Source organism: Anser cygnoides, chromosome 12, assembly GCF_040182565.1.
Source record: "Anser cygnoides isolate HZ-2024a breed goose chromosome 12, Taihu_goose_T2T_genome, whole genome shotgun sequence".
NCBI lineage: Eukaryota > Metazoa > Chordata > Aves > Anseriformes > Anatidae > Anser > Anser cygnoides.
The window spans coordinates 21,322,501-21,343,810 of record NC_089884.1 but is presented as its reverse complement, the minus strand read 5'-3'; the positions used below and the strand labels follow the sequence as shown (position 1 = coordinate 21,343,810).

General features: G+C 36.5%; 2 long non-coding RNA genes across 4 annotated transcripts in view; one reads left to right on the top strand and one right to left on the bottom strand.

Annotated features, from left to right (window-relative positions):
- The window catches only part of LOC125183923 (uncharacterized), a 106,619-nt gene that overhangs the window by 58,474 nt on the left and 26,835 nt on the right, over positions 1-21,310 (top strand). For all 3 annotated transcript variants that reach the window (XR_010834371.1, XR_007166726.2, XR_010834370.1), the window contains exons 7-8: positions 7,622-7,682; positions 19,948-20,009. This is a non-coding gene — a long non-coding RNA (uncharacterized lncRNA). The remainder of the gene's footprint in view (positions 1-7,621; positions 7,683-19,947; positions 20,010-21,310) is intronic.
- LOC106039620 (uncharacterized) lies at positions 18,661-20,300 on the bottom strand. The gene is made up of 3 exons (XR_001209415.3): positions 20,212-20,300; positions 20,030-20,090; positions 18,661-19,403 (listed from the first exon to the last, which is right to left on the bottom strand). It is a non-coding gene; the product is annotated as an uncharacterized lncRNA (long non-coding RNA).

Sequence of the window (21,310 nt, the reverse complement as noted above, 5' to 3'; positions counted from 1 at the left end):
TCTTGGAAATGGGGAAGTAAGATGGGAGCCACAGGGAGAGATTCAGAGGAGAGGACAGAGAAAGGGAACTACAGAAGCCCACAGAGATCTCCCACAGGATGAGTGGGACAAATCAGAAGTAAGATTAAAGAAATAATTATCAACCATAGCCCCCTGTCTTCTGTGGACAATGAATACACAGGTGAGGTGTAATGGAAGTATGTATCTACTCAACCTGAGTAGACTTTCAGGGTTGGGATGAAAAACTGGTGTTTAAGTAATGGATCCAAGTTACCAGTTACCAAGTTACCATGATTTACTTCCAACTTGGACTGGTACTAGCTCAGAAATGTTACAAGATCAGTGCTGAAATCCTGTGTAATATAGGCTCTCTAAGTGGAATAATTTTTAGTTAGGTTATAGGTTAGGTTATCTTGGTCTCAAAGGTCAACCAGAACAGTAAATTATTTGAAGGAATGGAATAATTATTTATAAACAGGCAAATTACAGATTGCTCTGGCAAATACAAATATCTTTACAGTATCTATGGTCTTAACTTTCACAGAATCATCTAGGTTGGAAGAGACCTCCAAGATTACCGAGTCCAACCTCTGACCTAACACTAACAAGTCCTCCACTAAACCATATTACTGAGCTCTAAATCTAAACATCTTTTAAAGACCTCCAGGGATGGTGACTCAACCACTTCCCTGGGCAGCCCATTCCAATGCCTAACAACCCTTTCAGTAAAGTTCTTCCTAATATCCAACCTAACTTTGCCTTGCTCGGAGTGTAAACTTATTTTTGACTCTTCTGTTGCAAATATTCCTCCTTTGTAGAGTTGTACAACAAATCTTGCCATGTCACTGTATGTACCAGTGAACATTCAATTTGAACACAAAATATTTTCAGTAAGATGAAGCATAAAGTTCTCCTTTGCAAACATTGAAAAGTTGGAGATGCTTGGGAGAGAAATGACTGAAGAAAGAAAATATCAATTTATTCTACAGTAACCTAAAAATAGATTCAAAGGGGCATGCCTACTACTCTCTGGAGTACAAATGGATTTCTTGCTGGCATTAGATTCTCCAAATTGAATGTCAGGCTCACCAAGAAAGGATTGGGGGGTGGGGTTGGAGAGAGGAGGAGGAGGAAAGCTGAACTGTTGTTATTATTAGAAGGGCAAGATGAAACATCATGGTTATCATTAGGAAAATCTTTGAAACGTATTTGTACATAATCTTGGGGCAAATAGAAGTGTCACATGTTAACTATAGTTAGGCAAAAATACTGTGATATACTATTATGTCCCTAGGGCCCTATCTACTTAATAAGAAGATATTGCAGAGTGCTCACACACACCAGAAATTTACAGTTTCCCAGAAAAGCAGAAATAAGTATTTTCAAGGCTGTCACGTACCAAAGAATAAAATGAAGCATTACTTATGTATGTTAGTAAATGACAGTGCTTGTAAGTCCACTTGTAGATTTTTGAAGCAGATATATAATGCTTTAATAGGTAAATATGTAACACAGATTCCATACTTTTTAAAAAAAGAATAAGTAAATATCCTAAATTAAATAGTCACCCAGTTAAGTTTATTCTTATGAAGTCGACTGGATAAATTAGAGCCCTAAGTTTGCATCAGAATGACTACAGACATCTCCAAACAGCCAGAGGGTACTGGTAATAAAAATACCTCTCAGCTGTCAGATCTCAGTCTTGAGTTTACAACAGAAGAACAATGGAATAAACTAGTAAATGAAGTGGTGTATATAATCCCTCCCCGTTCTTTGTACTTTAGAGAAACTAAGTCTCTGATAATGCAATAGCAATAATGCAATAGCATAAAGGCAGAAGTAAGTTTTCTTATTTTAACAAGGGACGTACCAGAAGGGTGTTGCAGTACAGTTGTATGGTAGGTGTCTGTGAACCACTGACAATCAGAACTCCTCTGAACCTGGATTCTTGCTACGCTGTCTCCCACAACATCCTTTCTACCTGCAGTCCAACCTTGAATCCTCTTGATCCTACAAAGCAAGCAAACCTTTTTACTAGCTATACCCAGCCCATAGGTGAGTGGAACAGAAGGGGCCACACAGCTGGACTGCAGAAATGAGTGAAGGAAGGTCATATCAATATAAGAGCATTCGAGGCAGAAATCATTTGTGGGAGTCACTTAAATATGAAAGACTTGATAGGTTACGAAATTTTAAAGCAGTCATTCAATAAAAATAATAAAGCAATAAAGCTTAAGCAAGCAGATTAGTAATTACATGATTTTTATATAGATTTATATATATATAAATGTCCATATATGTGTAATTTTATACATTTATTAGAAACTAAAAACTATTTGGACAAGAATTTTGGGAAGATCTTAAAAAATATCTTGTTACTACTTCTAAAATGAAGGAAGAAAGATAGAAAAGATGTCTATGCAGTACTTGGAAATTGACAGGAAAGAAAGTGAAAAATCATACTGTCAGCACCAAAAAACCTAGAAGCATTAGTTATACAAGATAAATCACAATTTGAGACTACTGGGGTCTCAAAGAGCACATGCGAGAGATGGGCACATATGTGAGTGATTAGAGGGTCAGGATCTAAGAACCAAGTGTTTGGCTTTATTTTTTAATAAATCATGCAAAAAAATTATTTGAGAAAATAAATTTACAGAAGACAAATTCAGGAATGCTAATTGCTGAGAGTTCCTTTATGTACGCCAATGTGTTAAAAGATAAATATTCAACAATTTAGGATGTTTATGATCAATCACATCCAATGAGGAATAGCTGTTGTGGAAAGGAAGAGGAGCACATCAGTACTGACCACTTAGTACAGCTCCTCTGTGACCTAAAGCTTGGCCTTGCGCTTGGCCATGCAGCACAAATTAAGGCATGTGCTGGGAGCGACTTAGAGGAGTTTGCATCCCTCCAGCTAAGATTGTAGGAAATGTGTTTGTGCTTGCACATTTTTGGTGGACATCTGGGAAAGTAGAAAGGGGCAGAGCAATGTTTGTGTTTATGCCCCTCAAATGATTCCTGCTTGAGCTCAGTAACCACTGTGCAGGTGGCAAAAAGATGGTGTGATCATGCTGGTTGTTGTTCAGACCAGCACAGATGGCAGAATCATGCTAAATGAAGTTGATATGTGTACACTGAGCTCTGACAGCAGCCTCCTCAGAGACTGATAGTGCTTTACCCTGTTCCAGAGGTGAGCATGTGTGAAGTATATGAGTGAGGCTGTCCCCTACACGAGGAGTAAATATACAGTGTGTTTCACTAGGGTTGGCTTTTAGCTTTTTTCCCTTCAAGGATAAAGTTTTTTTTTCTTCCTGCTGGGTTTCTTTGGCCTTATCAAATACCCATGTTCCTGCATTTTCTCATGTTGAAACAAAGGCACATCATTGACTGTTTGTAAATAAATGATTGAAGGTCACAGGGGATCACAGAAAGGAATGGAAATCCTAATGTTTGGAGCCAATATCTGGAAGTGCTTTCTTCAAGTCTCCTCACTTATGTAAGTAGCTCAATTAATTTGACAATGAGCAAGGAAAATTTGACTGCATTTCTTGGCTAAGTATATGCTTAGACCCCTCACTTGCTATGTTCTTGAAGTTACTAGCATACCATTTTTAAGCAAAGAACTTGGCTTTCTCTTCCTGAGGTTACATTCCTTTTTGGAATATTGCTTAAGACTTCGTGTTTATTGTGTTTAAGCTGAGAAGCAGATAAATGCATAAACTAATGTCCCAGTCAGCATCTGCTTTATGACTGTACTCCTTTTTTCATATTTGTCCATAATGTTATTCTGTTCGTATTCCAGTATAGGAAGTAGCAAAGAGAGGCCCTAATCCTACATTTGTCCATATGGACTCCATAGCCCACACTGGGATTTTATTATTTCAGTAAAATTGCCAAGTGCTATAAACAGTCAAAACATTTTGTGTGTGACATTTTTTCATGTCTTCAGATTTTAGGTGCCTGCTTTCCTCCTGGCCCCCCATTCATGGCAATTTCTTAAATGGTTAGTGGTTCAAACCTCAATAATACAGCCCCTGTGTCTGGGAAATGCTATGAATTTTTCTGTCTCGGGGAGATAATACAGAGATTTGCCTCTAAAATAGAGATTTTTCTCTTCTGTTACACTTCTGTACTTTTGACGCTTGCTCGGTCTCTGTGGCTTGTACATTAAAGTTATGAAAACATAGTAACACTTTAAGGTGATATTTATAAATATTTTATTATTTGTACAGCATTCAATAACATGCTTGTAAAAAAAAAACTTGAAAGTATGCATTGAAACAGCAGACAAACTATTTGAACAATACGTACGTCTTAAAATACTGTTGTAGCAGCATATCACCTTGCTGTGGCAGCATTTTAAGCATTTATTGATGATGCATTTTATAACATGTCTCACAATAAGTTATTAAAGGATGTAGTGGCACCAACTAATCATTTCATAAACATGAATAAACCATTTATACAGGGCACCTTAATTTAAAGTGCTTGTAGAAACTTGCATAAAATGTTTTGAACAGCTGACATGCAGTATTGGTTCTTCTTCTAGTGCCAAAGTGGTGTCACGTCTTGGTAATAAGTAAGAGTCTTCTGTGGAGCTGGAGCGTTATTGCTTCCAGTGATAGAGCTTGGAACTGCACAATTCCAAACACAAAATGCTGGAAATTGCTTTCAAAAGAGAATATGAGGGTATGAATATATGACCACTAATATGGAAACATCTTATTGTTCTTTTCAGACATAAGAAAAAAGGAAGAAAATATCTATTTGCTTTTAACATTAATCCAACCTGCATGTAAGAAAATGTTGCTCAGAAATAATGTATATATTTAACACCTTGTCAAGCACTTAAAGATTATTGTGCATGATAATCAAAATTCAGTCACTGAATAAATATTCTTTATATGCCAAAGAGGAAGTATTTATGCTATCAAAATATAACTCTGAGACATGTAGGTAAATATTAAGAAATACATTTGTACATTAATACTAAAATCATTCTAAAAATCAGAAAAAGATGTCAAGTAATTAAAAATCATGTGAAAAACACTGCTGTAATTCTTACTGTTAGCTGTGATTTACTAGGAGCATTTAAAGAAATGCTAAAAAAAAAAAGTCATACTTTATTCCCCTCCCCCTTCAGATATAGATATTATTTGACCTATTGCTTTTAAAAAAGAATGGCTTAAAAAAAAAGCACTCTTTACATGACAAAACTCAAAGACAAAAGAGAGAATGCAAATCATTTCTATATTACATATATGTTGCTCCATTTGGCAAAATCAAATTAGATCTTTTCATCTCCATACTGTAGAACAAAAACAGAGCAATATTATGAAATTTTGCAAGGCTTTATTTCTATGCGTCTTTTGTGTCCAGTCTTTTAAACTCAGGTTTTTCTGCCTTTTTTACTGACAAGCCCACAATTTTCAGAAAAGAAAGCTAGCATTAATTAAGACAGTGCCAGCTGTAATTTTCTTGGGAAGTAAATTTCTGCACAACTAAAGGTTACAGAGACCTTTTCACTGTCAAAATTTACTACAGCCTGTGAATGTTAATGTTTCTAATGAAGACATGTTCTCTGTCCCTGAACTTAAAAGTACCCTGAGAAGGAGGCAAAGAGAAAAAAAACTCTATTTGACAAATGTATCTGGAGTCTGTGCATTAATGCAGGGTTATGCCTGCTGGTGCATATTGTAATTATAGTGTTTGGATAGCCTTGTTTTCTAAACAAGGAATATTGCTATAAATTGGCAATTTTGCATGAAGAGTAGGCTTGTAGTAGGTACCTTATGTTACATATAAGACAGTGGTATAATAAGCATTTAACCCATTAAACTTAGGGATATTCTCGGCTAAGACTGGAGCTGTAATACAGAATGTGGAATGAAAGGGTACTTTTCAGGCTTTACATGCATGCAGCAGAAGAACACATTCATTATTTGTACTCCTAATGATAATTTTTCTCTCCATGTTAACTGAAATCACCTGTTTCCAAAGAGAAGTAACTAGCTTTACTTTTCTACTTGTTTGAAATTGAGTATATAGTAATTGACTGCATATAGTTGCATGGTTTCTGTTGTTCTGTGAATGTGCGATTTTGCCCCTGTTCCCACAGTATTTAGTGCCACATGAAGTGGTAAATTAAAAAAAACAACAACAACAACAACAAATTTTCTACATTATGGAAAATATGTTATTCTTCAATTTTTGCTGCCATCTATTTTATGGGATTTTTTTTTTTATATTCTTGTTAGTTTTTATTCTAAAGGAGAATGATTCAAAAAAAAATATGCTTGTTTTGTGTGTGATTTTCTCAAAACAAAACCAACCTGCTGCTATATGAAATTACTCCTGATTGCCAGTGCAGCATCCTGGTCCATGCAAAGGCAGACAGACAGACTTTGTAACATTTTAGAAATAGATCCTAATGGTATGCTGATCATAGCCACGTTTAATATGGAGTTGTTTTAAAAATGGGACGTTAGATTGCAAACTGAGCAATTTTTTTTTCTGCATTACATAGATTTCCTTTCTTTTCGTCTCTCCTCCAATTCCAATACCCACCATACCCTCAATTTCCAAGACTTTAAGAGCCTGTCTTCTCAAGAATCAGAGCTGAATGGCCAGAAATGAGCCAGCCTGTATTTCTTAGGAGAAGGCAGTAAGTATCACATGATTGCAAGTGGCTATAGCAATTCTATCCAAAGAGCAATGGAACGTCAGATATGTTTGTGTCAGCCTTTGCAGCAGTGGCAGAGCCTTGAAGTTGGTAGTGGAGTGTTTTTGCCATGCTGTTGATTTATGTATCAGCTGCATTGATGAGGGTTGGCTTCTCATTCTGCCCATCAGCATTAGGGAATAGGATGGAGCACTGGGACAAAAACGTGGGAAATCAATGTCTGTGTAAATATCTATATGGACACTAGGATAATCTATTAAAAGCCATGACTATCCTATACCAATAGAGATATCAGATCTCATTACCCATCCAATCCCTTTTTGCAACATGTAAATTGGACTTCATTTTGACTCTCTCCCAGTCCAACACATGCACATTACTGCTGAACACCCCTTCAAGATATCTCAAAAGCATAAATTTCATGTCTTTATCAGTTTAATCTGCTACATGGTCAGTAGTTCAGAATAATTATTTAAGATCTGTTGGCTAATAAGTCAATATGCTAGGTACTGTAAGTCTAGATAGTAACTTGGTATGGCATAGTTAATAGTCTTACAGTGCTGCAGAAACGATGCAATGCTGGTAGTCGGCTGACTGTAGGCAAAAGTCACTGTGAAGCAAAATTAAGCAAACAAACTTTTTTTTTTTTCCAGGGAAAAAGGCATGGCTTGGCAGCATAAAAAGCTATGTTTGTGCATACCCTGGGATTGGAAGGTTTCTCCCAGGATATATGAGCTTTTATTTAGGGATTGCACATGGATTTGCACAGATTTTAGTTACACTCTGACAAATCCCCAGAGACATTATTACTGCCTTTCAAAGACAACTTGTTTCAACTTAATTTAAATCTGTTCCTAACTGACTTGTTCTAAGCCCAAATAGTCCCTGCTCAAGTGAAATACGTAAAATCACCTATTTCCTACTTGGTTTCAGATCTGACCTTCAGTTAAAGCAGTGTAACTTGGTATGAAGACATGGCCTTAAACTTCCTACGGTGAGTAAACATAACTAAGCAAAATACACAAGTGAGCATTGCCATATGAAAATCATGTTTGGAAACATAAGCGGAGGAAGTGCCATACAGCCATGTTACTAAGGTAACAGATCCCTTTGTCAGTACATGTGCTGAGCAGCTATCCTGTGTCCTTTTAAACTATTAATTCTTGACAGATTTTGAAGGAAGGTATGTTAGGATTCAGTAAAATAATAAGAAACAAGAGAACATCAAACTGTTATAAGTTATTTTAATTGTTCTGTGGTTTACTATGAAATACAGCAACATTAAGGCCTTGTTATTCATTCTCAGGTAGAAAGGACCTGCAGTGTCATTGTCTTCTCTTCAATTATTCATGCTGATATGCTGTTAAAAAAATAATAATAATTACTCTGTTGATTAAGGCAGTATACCCCAACTGCTTTTCTGCTGAGTTTTTTTGGTAAGCAAAGAGAAATGTACTACTGAGATATGGTTAAAGACAGACAAGGATCTGAAGGTATTTAAATCTATAGATGAACTTTCCCTGTCTCTTTATTTTTCTCTCTCTGTCTCTGGTGTTTGTAAGATATCTTGGAGAGAGACAAAACATTTTACTTAAATTCATTTTATAATAATAGGGACACTATCATTTTAAGAGCAGAAAACCTGTTCTAAGAAAATCTCCTGTTGCGTTTTCTCTCAGATGTCCTCAAAAATAAAGAGGGCAAATCAAGAGAAGTAAAAAAAAAAAATAGGAGCCATCAATATTAGTTTATTTTCTAGGGTTTTGTCTCATCACCTGAGTTGCCAAATGGCACAAATGGCTGTTATAAAAAAAAAATAATAATCCTGGTTTCTTGGGGGCCAGAAATCTGCAGTAAGTGAACACAACATAGGCAGGAAAACCATTTAGAGCAAGGCCAACTGAATAAGCACAAAATTTTGAAATATGAAGAAGTGGTATTGAATGTCAATGGAAAAGAGTATTCTTTTGGGCATATGGAAAGGGCATTATGGAGAAGTCAATAAAAAAAATCACAATCCAAAAATCTTGAAGTAAATTGAAACTCAGGTGCCCTTTTTTAGTCATAATTCTGTTTGGTTCCTACATAGTTCACCCCTTCAGCTCCCAACTCCTCTCATTCTTTTCTTCTTAGTCACATATGTAGTACTGGGAGAACAGCATGCTCAGATGTAAAATTTATTTCAGGTACTTCTTTAGCAAACAATGCAGATAATCTCACTGCAGTACTTGCCTTGAAAGAACGTAATTATATTGTCTTTCTTACATAGCTGAAATGCATTCAGTAGTAAGTTCCTTCATGGTGAAGTAGAATTGGAGGCATGCTTAAGGTGGGAGTTAAATCTGAGGCTATCATCCACTTTATCAAATGATGACACCCAAGGGGAATCTATTGACTACTGTGGTGACTGGACATAAAGACTCTAAAGTGTGATGACAGCAGAAGGCTAGATTGGAAGGCATTAGAAACAATATGCATACACACAAGGCTTCTTGGTTATTTTTTCCATCCAGAACATAAACTTGGTGGGATGGATGATTTTAGCTCCAATGAAAATAATTTGATAACAGATGAGCATATTAGAAATCCCACTTAAAAAACAAACAAACAAACAAACAAAAACATGATAATTCCCCTAATGATCCTCATTAGTTTCTTTAATTTGAGAAGGAGGTACATCACAAAAGCATTGGCTAAGATGAGAACATGATTCACAAATATGAAGGTGGGCAGTATATATTCCCTTGTGTATATATTCCACCCAGAATGAGTGTTTTATATGTGGTTCATAAAGAAAAATAATTGTTTTATCAGGTGCGTTCTTTGCATATGTCTGGGGTTAATATTCACCTTATTTAAAATAGAAGTTCAACTATTGGATCAGCATAATGGTAGCTTCCAAAACACACACTAAAAAAAGAAAGAAGTTGCTTCATTCACTAACATGACACAGTTACTCTTCTCTGCACAAGTGACATTTGAGTATTGATCGGTGTTCTGCAAAGTAGCTTGACATGCTTTTTGCAAGGTTCCTGGTGTGTGTAGTTTATTAGAAAAGATTTCTGAGTAACATGAATAAATTCCATATAGGTTTATGAATCATGTCCTTGGATCTGTTGAACCCAGAAAAATATCAGTAAGTTGGTTGTACATTAGTAGTGACAATCTCTGTTGCCTCAGATTGCCAGAGTTCAAGTTAGACCAGGCTGAAAAACTGGCATCCTGCCTCATGACTAGTTTCAATCTTAAGAGATATATCAGCAAGTCTATGTAATGACCTAAGTTGTCTGTTTATAACAAAGTACCTCTTATTTGTTAAAGTTTTCTGAGACCCCCTGGTATTTAGGGAATGCCACTACCTATGAACTTGTCTTCAATAGAAGAACAAATATTATCAGATTCCAATTAAATGTTTTCTGAGCTTATTACAGGACTGTTCAGCAAAAATCTGGGAAGTTTCCATTAAAAGTTTGCTGGACTGTTTCAGCTATAGGAATGGACATACAGAAATGTAATATCCCTTGAGTGATCATAGTTCCCTAATACCATCTGAAGTTCCTTTTGGTAATGTGGACATCTGCTTCTCAGAAAATGCAGTCAAACTCTCAGAAAACCATATCTCCAGCCACTTGAGTGCTACTTTAGCTGTTGCTAGTAAGCTGCAACATAGCTTACTTAATGTCTATGAAAAACAGGTGGGAGAGGAACCTATCACTGAGCACACAAAGGGAAAAGGAAGGCAGGCATCTGCATGTGCAAGAAAAGATACTCACTTTCCAGGGGTTATCAGATCCTTCTTTGTTGTGACGGAAAGCATGTATCATACCTGTGTGCATGCAAGGGTTTAGGTTTTGAAAGCATTCTTACTTGTGCCGTGCTTAGGTTTTGTTCATATTTTCCTTTTGCTGCTGAAGTCTATTTTCTTGCAAGTAGATGTCATACAGAAAAACAACTTTTTGCTTGCATATTTTTGCAAATCAATTGTTCTTTTCAAATAGTTTCAATATGGTTATGTACAGCAACATTGTTGACTACAGTATCTTGGTCATGGTTGTTAGAATTTTTGGTTTTGTACTGTATTAAGTATTTAATGCGCTATAGCTTTATTTTTTATTTCAACCTGTGAAGCATCCATTGCCATTTGACACTTGTTACTTATTTGGTTAATTGCACCACTCAGTATTTTCCCTAATTAGCTCAGTGTTCAATTAAAAAATACTGGAAATTCTGTGACATAAGCATGGATTTTATATCCTTTCTTAACGCTCTCTTTGATACTATTTCAATTTTGAGTGTGGTAGTCTTGGGAAATTCCTGGATTTTAGTAACAATAGGCAATAATAATATCCAGAAATGAATGCAACTCCCTCTCCCTCGCTCAGTACTGGCATTTCTAAGATGCCTTTCCCAGTGATAAAACAGAAAAACCAGTGAAGACAGGCAAGTCTCCTTTTTCCTTTGCCTAGTAGAATTCCCAATTTGGAATATCAAATTACCAGATGAGTCTGAGAGCTAAATACAATGAAAACAGTGGAAAAATATTGAGAGAAGTTTTGATTATGTCTGGAACATAATAAATGGAGCTGCTGGCGCTAAAACACAATATAGTTACTTACAAACTCAGCTTTAGTGCCAATAACAATGAATTGAATAACAGAATGAGAGCTTTTGGAAGGCTTGAGGTTAATTTTAGAGAATGTGGATTGTAAGCGAACTCAGAATTAGTTCCTGCAACAACAAGATAATCTAGAACTGACCTTAGTGGTCACTGTTGCAAGTTAAAAGGGTGCATCTCAGTACAACAGATGGGTTCAAGTATTCTTTTCTGGAATGGGTATCAGGTGCTGGAACAATTTAGCTGTTTGCAGAGTTATTGTAATTTAAATTTAATCAGAGAGGATTGAAGTCACAGAGGAAATGATGAATTTCCAACTTTATGGATTTCTGCCCTCTAATTGTGATCATTCTTGTCATTTGAGTCTGGCTGCAGCATAAAGATATTAAATACTCTGTGAATTTCCATTACTCAGATCTCAAGAATAATGTAAGAGATGCCTGGGAGGGATTAGCCTCCATCCTTTCCATAAAGGATGGTGAAGACATCAAACAAGGCTAGTTAGAGACAGGTAAATGAGTAGTTAAACAATGTAGTAGCCTCATTATGTAGTTGACCTATGGAGCTTGTTGTCAGATGATGGTGTGGATGCTAAAAGTTTATGTGGACTTAAGGTGAGGCTAGAAAAACATCTGGAATGGAAATATAATGAGAGTTACAAAACAAGCATAATCCCGTCTGTTTTACAAAGTCCTCTGAGCTTAAAATAGATGAAGGTTGGAAGAGCAGTAGAAGAAAATATCATATATGTTTGTCCAGTTCTTAAACCTCTTTAGGCATCTGCCTATTATGGCTTTTGGAAACCAGATCTGAGCTAGTTTAATCTTGGATCTGGCTCTGATAAGGGAGTTCTCATGAACACACTGCTGATAGTGATCTCTTCAATTACGAATAGTGGTTTAAAACCTTCTAGTCCTGTTGCCAGACTGAGATTGTATACACCCAGCTGGGATGATCTGCAAGTAGACCCTGCATTTTCTCTCTTTGGTGAGCTATTGGCTTTCAGTTTACATGGCTCTAGAAAAAGCAATATGAAGAACTCCTGTCCTTACTATGATCTATTTGCTCAGTGAGACACACCGAGGGGAGAATATGGCATCAACTCTACTATTCATGCCTTCATTATTAGATCTAGTTCTAAATTCTGACTTACAAAGTCCCCTATTGTAAAGGAACTGGGATCAAGAACTTCTTTCTCTTCCAGAAGTCACTGTGGTATTTACAGTACTCAGTTAGAAGACCCCAGATTAACTCTCATGAGTTCATCAGAAGGGGAAATAGTCTTAGGAATGATCCAAGGAATGGACCGAAGCCTGAGAAACATGCTTGCAGAGTCCTATCACTATATTCTTTAGGCTTCCCCGCATCTTTAACGAAACGTTTTCTTTTATTTTTCTTTGTTGGGAAATCTAAATGGGTGTTCTGGCCCAGAAGCCACAGATTAAACTTTAGAGGAAAAAGGAGACTTGCCTGTCTTCACTGGACTGGTCCCAAGGTTTTTCTGTCTTATCACTGGGAAAGGCATCTTAGAAATGCCAGTACTGAACGAGGGAGAGGGAGTTGCATTCATTTCTGGATATTATTACTAAAAAACAAGACCTGAGAAAAATGTTTGCTTAAGGTATTTACTGTAAATTATATTGCTAGTATTCTGGAACAAATGGTCATTTAATAGTCATTTTGCTGGCAAAAATAAAAAGGCTGGACCCCACACCTGTTTAGCTGTAACCGACAAACAAAACAATCTTTCAAGTAGAGTAAAAACAAACCAAATGCCCTTGAATTTTCAAAGAAAATATTACTCCTCCATGTAAACATAGGACAACATAGTCTGTTTGCTGGGAAGCATACTTAGTAGCTAGCTACAAATCTCTTTGCTATGAGACTGAACAATTGTCATACATTTTGTTCTCTTTGTCTCAGTTGATATTATCTATAGTACTATTCAGAGATAGAAAATTTGTGTCTGTCACTGTACCTGTCAGAAAGGAGCAATACCCTCTGGCAGCAACAGTCTGCTTTATGGAGTTTTATTAATATAATGAATGAAAGCCCAGTAGCATGCCTTGTAACACTTCTAAACTTTGGATTTTAAAAGGACTCATTATTAACAATGAGAAACAACTAGCAGCTTGGTTTATGTACACTTTGTTAAAAGCTTCACATATTTCTAAGAAGAGATTAATCTACACTAATTTGTCATCAAATTCGGAGTGAATGTAATATAATCCATACAAATGCAGAATGTTCTGCAGGAAATTTGTAAATATAATGCAATCATGTGTTTGCATTTGTGACTCCTGAGTAGCTAGCAGCAGCTGTATAAACTTTTACTCTTGCACAGATGAGATGCATTGTGTGACTACAGCTGTGTATTGTTAATTGCATGTGATGCTTTCCTTGGCCACCATATATGTTAGTAACAGAAATGTGCACCAGTTGCTGTCCCTCTGACTCTCTGACTTTTTTTTCTTCCTCTTAACTTTTGCTCCCCAAAGGTCTGTAACATTTTATAAAAGGCCCTGACTACCTTGTGGCATATTCTTTTTGAGCACTAAGCACAAACACATTCAATAAACTGTGCAGGAAATGTTTCTCATTTACTGCTTCCAGTAAAAGAAAAACTAAATAGCAAAAAGTACTGTACGTGTTTTCAAGGTCTTGAGATAATTTGTTTAATAAAAATTCACTTTTCTAATGTTTTATAGGCCCAGTATCTCCATGCCAACGACAGACATGATCCAAGTCTGTTGCAATCTGAGGGAAACTCCTGCTGGCTTCAGTGATTCAAGCCCAGTGGCTTTTCTGGGTCCTTCTATTTATACAATGTTAATTTCTTAGCTCACACAAACTTATTTGCCGAAGAAGACACAGCGTATATTCTTTCTTACAGCGGAGGGAGATTGCTGGGATGAATACATTTGGATAATCTGATTGTTCTTTCTTTGGTTTGATCCATCTTAAACATTACATTTGAGATTATTACTCTTCTCTACAGTGCCCGTAGCACTTGTGATGCTCTAACTTCTCATGCTGCAGAAGTAGGACAGCTTTCTTGAAATGTAAGGGCACTCCAGAAAGCTGATGAATTAGTTGATGAGTCACTCAGGAAACAAGCATTTAGGGCCACACATGAGATGTCAATAGAAGTTCGAAAACACTAATATGAAATGGATAGGGACTGATTCTTTGTGATTACACATGACAGTCATTATACTGAGTCCAATAAATTTCTATGCAATTGATTGTAACACTATATACTTATATGTGTCTGTGTATTTACAACATAATTGTGCTGTTTTTTGGCCCCAGAATATTATCCTATTTATTTGGATATTTCTGTCTTAGCAAAGAATATACATTTATAGCACTTCCATGTCTACGGTTTGTCCAGGAACTGTTCAAGTTTCCTGTTCTCCGCAGAGCTGAACTTAAGTTTCCCAACGTCCTGCAGCATGTGAATAATCAGCATAGACTTCATTTTTGAGTAGCTCCAATTAAACTTACCTGTTGGTACCGGTTCCCACATTATTTTAATCAAGCACCAAAAGACGTCTTTCAAAAATGTCATTCTAGAAAAGTATTTTTTCTCATATTTTTCAGTTGGATAAATTCAGTGTATTCTTTCTAACAATGCATCCCACGCTTATTTATAAGAACATGTATTCTCCAACATGGTGAGAGAACTGTAAACAGCTTATATATTCTCTTGGTGGATCATCCAGGAATTGTCTAACCTTATTTCTTCTTATTAACAGCAAAATTTAGATGTGATACATACCTATCCTGGACAATTCATTATCATTGTTAGGTTACATTCATATGAGTGACTTAAGATATGGAAAGACTAAACTAGTTTGCTTAGTAAGCAGATGTTTAATTTGAAACAGAACGATATGACAGTCTACAAGTACTGTAAGAACTTCACAGCCCAGGTAAACTACATTGCAAAATTTCAGTCTGCCCCCATCCTTTCTACATTTTTAGTACCTTGCTAAGCATTCTTTTTTCTGCAAATAAATTAACTTCCAGAATCCTCCCAAGCAGCTTTGTTATTGTTGTTATTTTTTTCTACTGAGAGGCCACAATTCTGGATGAATACAGGTAGCTTCTACATATCTCTGAATGTGTCACAAAAACATTACCCTAATACAGAGATATATATCTAAGGAATTTTGTGTGTTCTCTTGTCTCATACTGTTTTACTTCTACCTTCTTTTCCTTGTCTTCTTAGCACACTTAGCCCAATACAAAATAAAATGCTAATACTTTAATGACACTGTTTCAAAATCTATTTGCTTGGGAGAAATGAGTTTACACTGACAAATATGAGGGAGGTTACATACTGCCAAACTTATCCTTCTGACAGAGTCTTACTTGTATTGTGTGTGATGACTAATGCCAGGCCTTTAGTACTAGTGAATATATCTATATCCCATCTCTCAGTCTAATAACAGATCTTATCCCTTCTAGAAGATCTTCTTCTGGACAATCACTTTCTGAAATTTCTAACCTTTACTTTTACAAAAACTATAGTTTTGCTTATATTTTGAGTGGCAACATAACGTTGTTGAGCTAACCCAAAGATCTTGTATATTAGTAACCTTATTGGAGGATTGCAGAACGCATAAGGGGAGCAGATGCAGTAGTCTCACTGAATACAGTCTCTGTACACTGCCCGAAGAAATGAGAGGGTTGAGTGTCATTATTCTTGGTGATCAAGGATGTGTTTGAAAGAAATTACAGCCGAGCTGAGGATAATTTTTTTGCATGAGGTTTCTTAAAGGAGGCCTGAAGAGGAAGGCTGTGGAGTAGTGTTTGGAGATTTTTCTATGATTTTTCTCTGTATAGTTTTCATGTTGTATTACATACATAGCCTAAGTTCCTAAAACTAACACCAGTCCCTTTCAGAAGTTAAACGGTAGCCCACCTAGAAGGAATGCATTAATAGCCAATGTACATTAAGCAAAGACTACACAATGCAAAATCCAGCCCACAGAAGAAAATAAATAGAAGACAGATCTCCCAAGACACTTTCCGGTTAGTTCAGACTTGCCAACTCTGCTTGCAATCAGGGCCAAATAATGCTGCTTCTCCATCCTACTCTCTTCCCCATCAGAGAAGCTTTATAAACTTGAGCTTATCTTTCCTTTTTTTTTATATGTTTTCATCAAGCCTTGTTTCTGTGCTTCATATGAGCAGATACCACATTTTCCTTTCTATTCTTGCCAGAATTCTCACCCATTCCCTTCATAAATGTTACCTGAGCTACTTTTATTGTTCTCCTCTCTGAACTCTTTTCTGCTGCCCTTCTTTGAAACCCAATAAAAACATTCCTTTCTGCAGTCTGAACATATTTTTCATACGTATTGAAGTCTTCCTGATTTCTTGCCCTATCAGGCTCCAAATTTGAGATTCACCTTACACTGAGAGTTGTTCCAGCTTTCAGCTCAACTCAGCTGTACCCGCGCTCGTACTCTTTGTTCCTCTGGTTCTCTTTGTTGTGCTGAACCTTCTTTCACTTGGTCAAACTTTATTTTTAAAGTTTCCCTTGTGAACCTGGTGAAGGATTCTAGATTCATTGCATATGGCCTCTCAGCTCCCCCTTTCCAGATGCTAGGCTACTTCAACTTGTCCACATATGGTCTAGTAAATTTTTGGTGAGTAGGAATCATGCCGTCTTTTCTTTGTCTCTAAAGAGCAATGTCCTCTTTCAGTATGGCCTCATTTCTTCTCTCAGACACCTGGTCAGTAGAAGTTATATTAACCAGCTTTCTAAGGAATCGGGCTTTTGCATAAAGGGGAATTTCTGGGTAGACTGAAAACAGTAATGTAGCTCCAGGAATTTCAATTTCCTCTCAGGCAGCTGATGTAAATTTCTGCAGCCCTTGAGCATGTTAAAAGTACTGTCAAGTGCAAAAGTGATGCCTGTTTTGGACTGAACTTGATAAGGCATGAAAGTGCTTCAAAACTGTCATTGTCTGTTTTTGTGATCCTTCATCAACTCCTTCATACTTCAGCTAGAGAGCTAATAGTATAACAGACAAACCAATCCAGAAATCTTTTGCAAAGCCTGTTTCAAGAATTGGGTAAATTGGACATCCTCCATGGGTCTGGAAGGCACAAGTTGTATGGTTGTCTCAAGTGTCCTTGAGTCTAGATTCATTGCCTGTGACTTCTCAGCTCTCCCTTTCCAGATGCTAAGTCTTATCAGCCCTTATCATCTGTCTGCATGGCTTCTAGAAATGTCCTTTCTAGGACGGATGTAAACCTATACTGAGTTCAGCAAGCCTTGACCTCTGGCTAAACTTGCATCTGCAATGAGTCAAAACTGACCAGTTATCCTTCTAAGCAGTCTTTGCAGCAAGTGTATATTTGGGCTACATTAAATACTGTTTAATGACAAAAACTTCTGCATTAGATGTCAAATGTTTTTAAATTATTTAATAATAATAGTGCCTTCTCTTTTTGTATTGCAGAAACAATGAATGTAAGAACATTAAAACAACTTTAGTCTCTAAATATTTTGGATTTCTTTACAAAGTCCATTCATAAAATAAAATATTTGTAATGAAAAACCATAAATTCCAGTATGGAAAAATTACATTTGAGTAGAGTCTTTCTGACAGACGTTTTCATTAGACACTTTTTCATACAAAATTCATCTTTTAATTCATACTCTCTCTTATTCTTTCTGCTTGAGATACATACAGCTTGTGGGTCAGATCTTCAGACAAACAGCTACTAAATATGTCAACAATTTCATGTCTAACCTGCAAGCAAAGTTATTTTGAATACATATTGTTTCTTGTTTTTATTCAAGTTCATTGAAATTACACAGATGTTCTACCTATTTGACATGAAAATCTGACATCATATCATTGTGCTTACAGGAAATTTAGTTCTAGGTGAAACTTATTCATCAAAATTGTTTCTTCTAAAGGCTTTTGGTTTTGTTTTTCAGCATCTTTCTACAGAAGTGAAGCCTATATTCTGTTTTCTTTGTGTTGTCCACAAACTTTAAAAAAAATAAAATTAGAAATTCACTTGAAGTGATGGTGTCTCCAAATGCTCTCATGGAGTGAGTTTTTCAATTTAGAGCATTGTCTCTGGAGAAACCAAAGCAGCTCCAGAAATTGTTGGACAGTCAAAAGGTATGACTCTGAGAATTCACTGTGTCAGTGCAGGAGAGGGAGAGTTCATTCTTCTGTTTTTTTTGAGAATTGCTGAGTCTGAAGAAAATTACTAGATAGCACAAACGGGTGAAAAGAGAGAAATCTACCGCAATATCCGTATATGAGAACTATACCTGTAAGCATCTACTTGAGATACCAGTTAAATGTAGTGGGAAAGTTTTTATGTTCATATACATTTTTCTTTAGAATACAGTATGCCTGCGTACATCTAACAATTTAGTCCAGTACAGATCATTAATGTTTCATACCTTTTCTCTGTCACAATGATGAAATTGAATCTGATTGCATAGAAAAGTACCTTAGCTATTCAAAAAAAAAAAAAAAAAAAAAACCCTATGCTTTTTACTTCCCACCTCTTAAATCTCCTAATCTTCTTAGTAGTCCTTTTGGTAACACTGTGGTAACTTTTTTTTTTTTTCTGTATGCATTGATAAATTGGACTCTCTGGGCCATCATCTTTAAATCAGTTGCCTGTATCAGGAGCCTGTGATTATCTTGTTTCTTCTTCAAATCCCATCACTCTGCCTGGATAGAGCTGGTGGATGTTGTGATGGGGAGTCCATCCTCACCTTACCTGTAACCACAGGTTGCTGCATCCTCTAGTCTTCAACTTTGATGCTAATAAGCAAGGCAGAACAGAGCTGTTACCCTGTCTTCTGTGGCTCTTAAGAGAGCAGGGTTTTTGGGGGGTTTGTCACAGTTTTGGAAGAGGTGGGAACAGGAAAATGTCCATGTTTAAGTTATCTGTTGAATTTTAGGCTCTAAGTTATTGATAGAACACCCTTCCCCTTCATCGTCTCTTCTCCAAACGCTTGTCAATCGATAGGGCTCTTTAACAGTAAGACCGCCTACTCTGTAGTCACACAGCATGCTCCTAGATGAGTTTGATGTCAGGTAATCATTGCTGTATATAGGAATAAATGATGTGTTTACATAACAGAATCCCCCTGGCCTTTGATATATTCAGACATTATCAAAGTGGTGCAATGGCATTTTGTACAATAGAAACAATAGGAAAGTGCAGAACTATGCAAACTGAGCGAAAGCAGGCTGAGGCCAAATGCACATTGCACTGCAATTATGTTATTTGCCCTAAGGGCAAGAATCACAGTTGAAGTAAGTTAATATGAGTACCCTTGTGAAGCCCCTAGGGACCAATTCTGATCCCTGATGTCCTTGATGGACATGGCACTTATTTGAGAAATCACTGGAAATCACTCTAATTGTACCTGTTAATATGTTTAAGGAGCCTGAGTGGTAGTTCCATTTAAATTTTGGGAACAAATTATATTAAGTTGTTTAATATGGTTTGCCTTCTGTAGGGCTGTCTCAAACAGCTGATTTAATTTGCCCCTATAGGCTTCCTCTTCTGTGTGGTTTTGCTCTTCTCATATGACTTACCAGTCTTCCCTTACTTTCATTTTTTTTTTTCCTAATTTTTACAATAGCCTTGCACTAGTCCAAGAGGAGTCCAGGAGACCACGTTATTCACCAGCGCAGATGGAGAAGGGTGAGTTTCTCATTTCTTACCTTTGCTAAGGCTTCAGGATATCTTGCAGTCCTTTTTATTCACCCAGTTAGGACATCTACACTGAGAAATAGTAGGTGTGCTACTGTAACCGGTTTGTATTCAAGGTTAATTTTCTACAGACATAATACTCATTTACACTAAGAATCATATTTTTACAATGTGAAGGTATCTCATTCCTTACCCAAATGTCTGCTGAGCCCCATTTCCCAGCTGAGCTAGGACTTCGACTTTCCTCTGCTTTAAGTGCTCTGTTTCAGAGGTTGGCTTTCTCAGGTTTTGTGAGAGCCCAGTGTGATTGCCAGACAGTTGTTAGAGACCTTGTTTGACTCCTTCACCTGAAGCTTAATGGACTTAATTATGCTTCCTGTGCATTTCATAGCAGTCTTTGGGACCCTACTTTCCTCAAGGCAGTCAGCTGATGTACCAATGTACTTTCTGATTATGTTTTACAGAATTCAAATCAATCAGATGTTTCTCATTCTAGAAGGGAAATAAGATTTTGCTCTCACAACAGCCCTGTTATCCTGTTTTGTTTGTTTGTTTGTTTTTTCCAATGGCAGAATAATAGTAGATGCATATCTATGATAGCTTAAAATACTGAGTTTGTGCCCACAAGAAGCAGTGGAGGCAAGTGATGAGGATTTTACAACAATTTCAGTTCTTTTTAGGGCTTATAGACAGAGACACTTACAGAAGTGCACTTCACAGAACAGGGAATCTTCTGTATCAATTGGCTCCATGTCAATAAGCCCCCAAGTCTGAGAGCTACAAGTTTAACACTTTAATTCCTCATGTTGTGTAGAGCATGACATCACTGTAAAGTCAAGAAAAATATCTTTAAGGAAAAACATTTTGGGTCAAACTTCTCTTCTTCCAATTTTAAGAAAATGTTTTCAAAGGTGTTTTTTAAATGCTTCTGAATACTTGAATGGATAGAGTTTAGCAGTAGACTTCCTTTTGAAGGATACGACAGAAGTGCATTTGTGTTTTGTTTTAAAATATTATCAGATGTCAGATCAATAACTGCTGGATGTCAAATACTTGTTTATATGGTCCTCAACTGAGTGAATAGCTAAAAATTAAAAGTAAGTGGCTGTTTTAAGGGAAATATATATATATATAAATGTTATTTGTTTGGTTGATATTATTATTATTTACAATATTAATATTACTATTTACAGTACACCTACAGACAAATAAGCTTGCTGTGCTACTTCCACTATTAAGTGAAAGGACAGAAAAGCCATCTAAAATCTCTTAGAGACTCTGGCTTTTGGGCT